The 7591-nt window shown below is 60.6% G+C and overlaps 1 non-coding gene across 1 annotated transcript; it reads left to right on the top strand.

Moving 5' to 3' along the window:
• The first annotated feature begins 1187 nt into the window (after positions 1-1187).
• LOC138230846 (U4 spliceosomal RNA) lies at positions 1188-1329 on the top strand. Its single transcript, XR_011186440.1, has one exon. It is a non-coding gene; the product is annotated as a U4 spliceosomal RNA (small nuclear RNA).
• Positions 1330-7591: the final 6262 nt, after the last annotated feature.

Genomic DNA, 7591 nt, shown 5'->3' with positions numbered 1-7591 from the left:
TTTTTAAGACTTTCGATTGCGACTGTATTAGATCAAATCACTTCCTTCAGCTCACCCATGCTCTGTGCCATCATGTTGAAGATGTTGGTCTGGAGCTCCTCCAGCGTCAGGTCGCCCCTTCCTCTCTTGGCTGCCGGGGTTTTCACAGGTGTGCTGGGCAGGGACTCCGGCTCTTCCTCTGGCAGCTGAGTCTCACTTGGGCTGCGAGCGCTCGCGTACGAGCGCATCTCCAGCACTCTTTCCACGTCCCCTCCAGCTGCTTCACTTTTCCCTTTAGTTGCCATCAATTTTCTTGTAGTGCTATACATATACGATTGAGGTTTCTTAGACTTCTCCTTCGAAGACCCAGCACTCTCTTTTCTTTTCCCAGTGTTACTCATATCGAAATTCTTAAACCTAAAAAAAATCGTTTTTTTTTCTTTCAATTATAACTGAAGTTTAAACAAGTAGTGTTAAGTCCTTATTTTTCTGTAGTCAAAAAAAGCAAAAATTAACATTTAGGTCATGAAAAACTCAAAAAAAATCCTCAACCACTAAACTTTACCTCCCACCTGAGCGCCATCTTGAACGCCCCTACCACCAGAGAATGCTCACGATTTCGGAAGCTGTCTCCGGGACGTGCTGATTCCACACATCCTGAATAAATCATGATATTGTTAGTTGCTGTAGCTAGACGTTCAAATGAGTTTCATGGCCAGATGGACTGTTTCCTCCAGCGGTATAGTATTGCAGTGAGACAGCACGATGCCTGCAAGACTATGTCACGCTAAACGCCACAGATTGTGTTTGTCCGTTCGTGTCAGTCATCCTGCAGCCACGGGAAGTGGGACACAAACATCCCGCAATGCTTTCAAGACGTTAGGATTTGTTTGTGCAACATCCGAGAAGAGTACTTGTGGCTTGAATGTGAACTGTACGTGCCCGCCCCCTTTCCTCTGTAGTGCATGAGTTCCTCCCGGCATGCCCTTCGTCATTGTTCTGTCATCTTGTATTTAAAGGGTTGTATTTCTGCTGCTGAAAAGAATCAACGGGTTTCTTTGTTCCCAACGGAGCCCTTGTCTGTCATGAAATTCTTCAAAACCTCAAGCTAGAAGAAGACGACAAATATGAAGCGTTACAGCAACGACATGCCATGAGACGATTGATAACGATTTCCATAGGATCCCCGCGGTTGCCTGGCAACCGTCAGCTTTGCGCAGTGGCAGTATCGTAGCCTGTGAGGGTTAGCCGAGGCGTGATTATTGCTAGTTGAAAACTTTTCCCAATACCCCGCTTCCGCCGGTTTGCAATACAATCGGCGAAAGCAATTTTTGACAGTCTCGTTAGAGACTGAGCAAGGTGTTTAAAGACAGATTTGGTCATGGTGACATCATGGTAGAAAGAAGCGAGCTTGTTCCCAGTGGGCATTGATTCGTCGAATATACGTATATTTACGGCGAACGTACGGCTATACGTATATATACGTCGCCTCAACGTCGAATTGCAACCGTAAAATTGACGACATTAACAAACGCATATATAACGTCGAAAACACATCTAACACAGTGCCTGAGGCTTTTTACTGTATGTATCGTGTGTGCCGCAACTAGGAGTATACGGCACTCTGCACAGTGTACGAAGTAAATTATTTTCGCAGCAATTAATTTACACGTGTATAATAAATATAGTAAATATTGTAACGCAACGGGGGCTCAGGCGGGCGCCCTTGCCGCATCTGGTCGGCCCCTGCACCCTCCGGGGCTCGAACCCGGGACTTCCGCGTCTCTCTGCAGCGACCTAGCCCCGTGAGCCAAAGAGAGATCTCTCCACAGCCCAGTAGCTGTGGTCCTGCTATCACAGGGAAGGGCGGTGACGTCACCCGCTCTGGTACGCCGGCTCTTACACAGCGCCCTGTCGGCCGTAAGCGTTACACTCTCCCCCGCTTAAATCGCCGTCCCCGGCGAAGGGCTATCCCACCCCGCTTCTGACACCAATGTAGCGTATTGCAGGTTCTTTCTCAGAACTAAAGAACAGTGGAGACGCAATTAACCAAGCACTGGCTTTATTTTACAACCACACCAAAACCAAACACAGGATCTACACACACATGAGGAGACTGACGAACACGTACACACATTTAGGGTGGTAATTACCTAACAACACACTCTACTTTTACAGGACTACACAGGGCACTAGAATTACTAGGACATTATTTACACAGGCAGGGTCAGCCGCTGGTCATCGTGCTGACCCTCAGACTCTTCCCGGCTACCACTCCCAGCATGCCCAGCGGTACTACGAGCGCCTAGGGGCGCTTCCTCCTCACCACCAGGCGAGGGCGTTACACTGCCCCCACCTGAAGCGTCTGGCGTCTCGCCGACGTCGAACACCCCCCTCAGGCTGTACTCGTATTCGGCCAACTGCTGCGGAACCCTGCGCGAGCGGCCGCTGCGCCGCGGTGACGGCTGGCGATCCACGGACGCCCCACTATCGGCCGGCTCCGGCCCCGGCTGCTCCTCTGGAGCCTCCCCACACGGCTCCTCCTCCCGGGCCCGGTAGGGGGCCAGGCGGTCTCGGTGCAGGACCACCACTCTCCCCCGTGTTCGCAACCGGACACGGTAGCAGACCTCGCCCACCACCCCGAGTACCTCAGCGGGCCCCTCCCACGACGGCGCCAGCTTAGGACTGAGGCCTTTGCGGCGCCGCGGGTTGTACACCCAAACCGAGTCCCCGGGCTGGAAGGCAGGCCCCCTGCAGCGCAGGTCGTAGTACCGCTTCTGCCGGACCCCCGCCTGTGTCAGGTGGGTCCGTGCAAAGCTGTGCACCCGCTGCATCCGCTGCCGCAGGTCCCACTCGTAGTCCGGTCCAGCCGGCGGTGCCGACCCGTCTCCGGGCGGCGGGCCGAAGACCAGGTCCACCGGTGTTCGCATTTCCCGGCCCAGCATGAGCGAGGCCGGGGTGCACCCGGTGGATTCCTGGACCGCGGTCCGATACGCCCAGAGCGCAAGGGGGAGGTGGCGGTCCCAGTCCCGTTGGTGCCGGGACACCAGGGTGGCCAGCTGGGTGGCGAGCGTCCGATTAAACCGCTCTACCAACCCGTCGCTCTGGGGATGCAGCGGGGTGGTCCGCGTCTTAGTAATCCCCAGGCGCTGGCACACTCTGGCGAAGACCTGGGACTCGAAGTTACGCCCCTGGTCACTGTGTAACTCCTCCGGCACCCCCAGCCTGGCAAACATCCCCTCCAGCAGTGCATCGGCCACCGTGGGGGCACTCTGGTCCGGGAGGGCGTAGGCCTCCGGCCACTTCGTAAAGTAATCCATAGCCACCAAGACGTAGCGGTTCCCGGCCTCGGTGCGCGGAAACGGGCCCAAAACGTCCACTCCCACCCGCTCCATAGGAGCCCCCACCTGGTGTTGTTGGAGGGGGGCCCGAGAGCGCTCGGGGGGACCCTTCTGCGCCACGCACACCGCACACGTTCGGCAGTACCGCTCCACGTCCCGGTGGCAAAGACCCCAATAAAAATGGCCTCGGAGACGCTGCAGGGTTTTTTTACCGCCGAAGTGCCCCACACCCGGTTGGCCGTGCACCGCTCGGAGCACCGCCCCGCGGAGCGACCGAGGCACCACCAGCTGCCACCGTACCTCGCCACTGGAGGGTACCCGCCACCCCCGGCGCAGCACCCCGTCCTTTACCTCCAAGGCCTCCCACAGGGCGCAGAGGGCCTTGACGGACTTCGGGTGCGGGGCGAGCTCCTCTCGTGTAGGCCGCACTCCTGCTGCCCTCCAGCGGAGCACCGGGCCCACGTCAGGATCAGCTGCCTGACGCTGCGCCAGGTCTGGCAGGCCCACCCCCAGCGGCCCCTCCCGGGCCGTGGCCGCGGCGCTCACCCCCGCCACGGTGCGGACAGCCTCCTCACGCTGCTCCCGCCGGGCGCAGTGATGGCAGTCCGCGGCCTCGCAGGGGCGCCGCGAGAGAGCGTCGGCATTGAGATGGCGAGACCCCGCACGGTGCACGACAGTGAAGTCGTACTCCTGCAGGATCTCTATCCATCGCGCCATCTGTCCCTCTGGCTCCTTAAAGTGGAGCAGCCAGGTGAGGGACGCATGGTCGGTCCTCAACCGGAACCGGGTCCCGAACAGGTACGGCCTGAAATGGTGGACCGCCGCCATCACCGCCAGCAGCTCGCGACGGGTCACGCAGTAGTTCCGCTCAGGCCTAGTCAGAGCCCGACTGTAGTAAGCCACTACGCGCTCCCCATCCGGCCCCTCCTGCGCCAACACCGCCCCCACCCCCGAGTCACTCGCGTCGGTGTCGAGAATATACGGCAACCGCGGGTCGGGGTAGGCCAGCACGGGGGCCCCCACCAGAGCTTCGCGCAACCGGCCAAAGGCAGTCTCACAGCCCGAGTCCCAGTCAAAACGGCGGCCCTTGTCGGTGAGGCGGTGCAGCGGGGCGGCGATGCTGGCAAAGTCCCGGACGAACCTCCGATAGTACGAGGCCAACCCCAGAAAGCTGCGGAGCTCCGCGACGGTGCGTGGAGTCGGCCAGCCCCTCACTGCGGCGACCTTACCTGGGTCCGTAGCCACCCCTCGCGGTCCAACAACATGTCCCAGGAAGGTCACCTCCCGCCGCAGGAGCTCGCATTTGCGGGGGTTGAGCCTCAGGCCAGCACGGCGGATGCAGGCCAGCACCGCCTGGAGGTTCGTCAAGGCCTGGTCAAAACTCCGTGCATGAACCAGCAGATCGTCCAGATATAACACGCACTGGTTCCGCGGGACCGATGCCAGCACCCTCTCCATCAGCCTCTCGAACGTCGCCGGGGCATTGCACAGGCCAAAAGGCATGACGGTAAACTGCCAGAGGCCCTGGCCGATGGAAAAGGCCGTCTTCGGGCGAGCATCGGGAGCAAGCGGTACCTGCCAGTAGCCGCAGCGGAGGTCCAGGGAGCTGAACCAGGTCGACCCGGTGATGTAGTCCAGGGCGTCATCTATCCTCGGCAGGGGGTAGGAATCTTTCCGGGTGACCTCATTCAGCTTGCGGTAGTTGACGCAGAACCTCCACGAGCCGTCTTTTTTTTTAACCAGTACGGCTGGCGCCGACCACGGGCTCGCGGAGGGCTCAATCACCCCCGCTGCGGCCATCTCCCGGATCTTTTCCTCGGCGGCGGTCCGCTTGGCGTGGACCATGCGTCCTGGTGGGATGCGGATGGGCCGAGCGTCGCCGGTGTTGATCTCGTGTTGGACCAGGGCAGTGCGGGTGCAGTCCTCATCTCTCGCCGCAAAGAGGTCTTCGTTCTGGGCGAGTAGCTGCTGGAGCCGCTGCCGCTGGTCCTGATCGAGGCCCTCGCAGCTCCGCTGGAAGAGGTCCTCAACGGCACGCTTCGCTTCCACGCAACGCTCGGCCCCCGCCGCCGCCTTGTCTGGCCCCCCGGCCGACTCAGGGGCAGGATCCGGCACGCTCGCTCCCCGGCTCGCAGGCCTGGTCTGCCCCGGCGACTGACGCCGCCGCCGCCGCCGCCGCTGCCTCTTGTTCCCCCGGCTCCGGCAAGCCCGCGTCCCTCGGCCTTCGCCGGACCTGCCCTCCACCAGGTGCAGTCGCTCCCCCTGCCACACCAACTCCTGCCGGTCCAAGTCCAACCTGGCCCCCACTCGCTGCAGTAGGTCCAGCCCCAGAATGCAGTCCTCCTGGATGGGTGCAAGGTAGCAGGGGTGGCGCACCGTCGCTGCACCCAGACGGAAGGCAAGCACCCGTTTCCCCCGGACTGCAGCGAGCTGTCCCGTCACGGTCCTCAGCCGCAGGCTGGAGGCCTCCCATCCTGGGGGGTTGGTGCCCTCGGTGTCGGGGAGGACGCCCGGCCGAAGTAGGGTCACTGATGAACCGGTGTCGAGTAGGGCCAGGCAGGGTTGGTCCTCAATCCGGCAGTGGAGGTACAGGCCCCGGCTACAGCCGACTCGCCCCACGGTGGCGTGAGGGGCGCCGGTTTTTACAGCGCTCTCCGGAGCGGGGGTTGAGGTATTCAAGGGCGGCCTTCCCCGCGCTGAGCCGCCCCGTTCCCGTTTCCCGACGCCGATCGGGGAGAGCGAGGTTCGGGTGCCCGGCAGACCCGGGCTCGGTGTCCTCTTTTCCCGCAGCGGTCGCAAATCAGCGTGCGGGGCTGTTCCGCGGCGGTCGCTGCACGGGCTGGCTCCTCTTCCCCCTCGCTGGATTCCTCCGTCGCCGCCTCGGTCAGCCGGCAGGGCGCACTGCGTCTGCTCGCGCTGCCAGTCACCCCGAACACCACCTCAGCCCGTGTAGCAAGGGCCAAGGCCTGCTCCAGCGATGTTGGCGCGGCCAGCTGCACGTGGCGCCGCAGCTCCTCGGGTGAGAGGGCCTTGAGAAAGGCCTGGAGAGCCATCTCCCGCTGCGCCTCCCGGGGGAAAGTTGGGTATCCTCGGCGGGCGAGGAACATGACATCCGCGGCGACCGGGCCCAGTCGCTCTCCTGGTCAGCGCCGCCGCAGGGCCAGCCTCTCCCGCATCAAGTCCGGCGCCTCCTCTACACCGAAGCGCAGCTGGAGGGCTGCTGCCAGCGCCGTGTAGTCGCCTCTGTCCTCCTCCGGGACGTCCAGGAGCACCTGGCAGGCCGCTCCTTCCAGCGCCGCCGCCAGGTGGCCGGCCATCTCCGCCCGGCTCCAGCCATTCGTCCGGGCCGCGAGCTGGAACTGCGCCTTATAGGTCTCCCAAGGCGCCTCACCATCGTAGCGACCTGGTCGCACCCGCGCCGATGGGTGTGGGAATCGCTGATCGGCTCCGGCAGGGAGGGCATCCTCTCTCCGGGGCGGCCGCCCCAATTCCACTGGCGGGACCACTACTGGGTAGCCCTGGTAAGGGCTGTGGCCACCTGTCGCACCCAGGAGTTGCTCAGGCTCCCTATGTGCGCCGCCGATGGGTTCTGCGTCTTCCAGCGTCAGCCGGCGCTTTATGGAATCGGGTAGTGTCTGCCACGAGTTGTTCATTCTGCCCGCTTCTGACACCAATGTAACGCAACGGGGGCTCAGGCGGGCGCCCTTGCCGCATCTGGTCGGCCCCTGCACCCTCCGGGGCTCGAACCCGGGACTTCCGCGTCTCTCTGCAGCGACCTAGCCCCGTGAGCCAAAGAGAGATCTCTCCACAGCCCAGTAGCTGTGGTCCTGCTATCACAGGGAAGGGCGGTGACGTCACCCGCTCTGGTACGCCGGCTCTTACACAGCGCCCTGTCGGCCGTAAGCGTTACAATATAATAAATTAATTACTGCGAAAATAATTTACTTCGTACACTGTGCAGAGTGCCGTATACTCCTAGTTGCGGCACACACGATACATACAGTAAAAAGCCTCAGGCACTGTGTTAGATGTGTTTTCGACGTTATATATGCGTTTATTCATGTCGTCGATTTTACGGTTGCAATTCGACGTTGATTATACGAACCCAGCATATTTTCCGGTTATATACCACAATGCATTGCTAGTATTCGTTGGTCACCATTTTGGACACGTTTTTCAAACGTAGAAGTATATCCGCAAATATCTCAGATATCCTCTTTTGACGAGTAAGTATGAACAATAATAATACTATCTGAATACATACAGATCTT

This window comes from Lepisosteus oculatus, unplaced genomic scaffold (genome assembly GCF_040954835.1).
Source record: "Lepisosteus oculatus isolate fLepOcu1 unplaced genomic scaffold, fLepOcu1.hap2 HAP2_SCAFFOLD_52, whole genome shotgun sequence".
NCBI lineage: Eukaryota > Metazoa > Chordata > Actinopteri > Semionotiformes > Lepisosteidae > Lepisosteus > Lepisosteus oculatus.
This window is presented reverse-complemented; position numbering and strand designations above follow the sequence as displayed.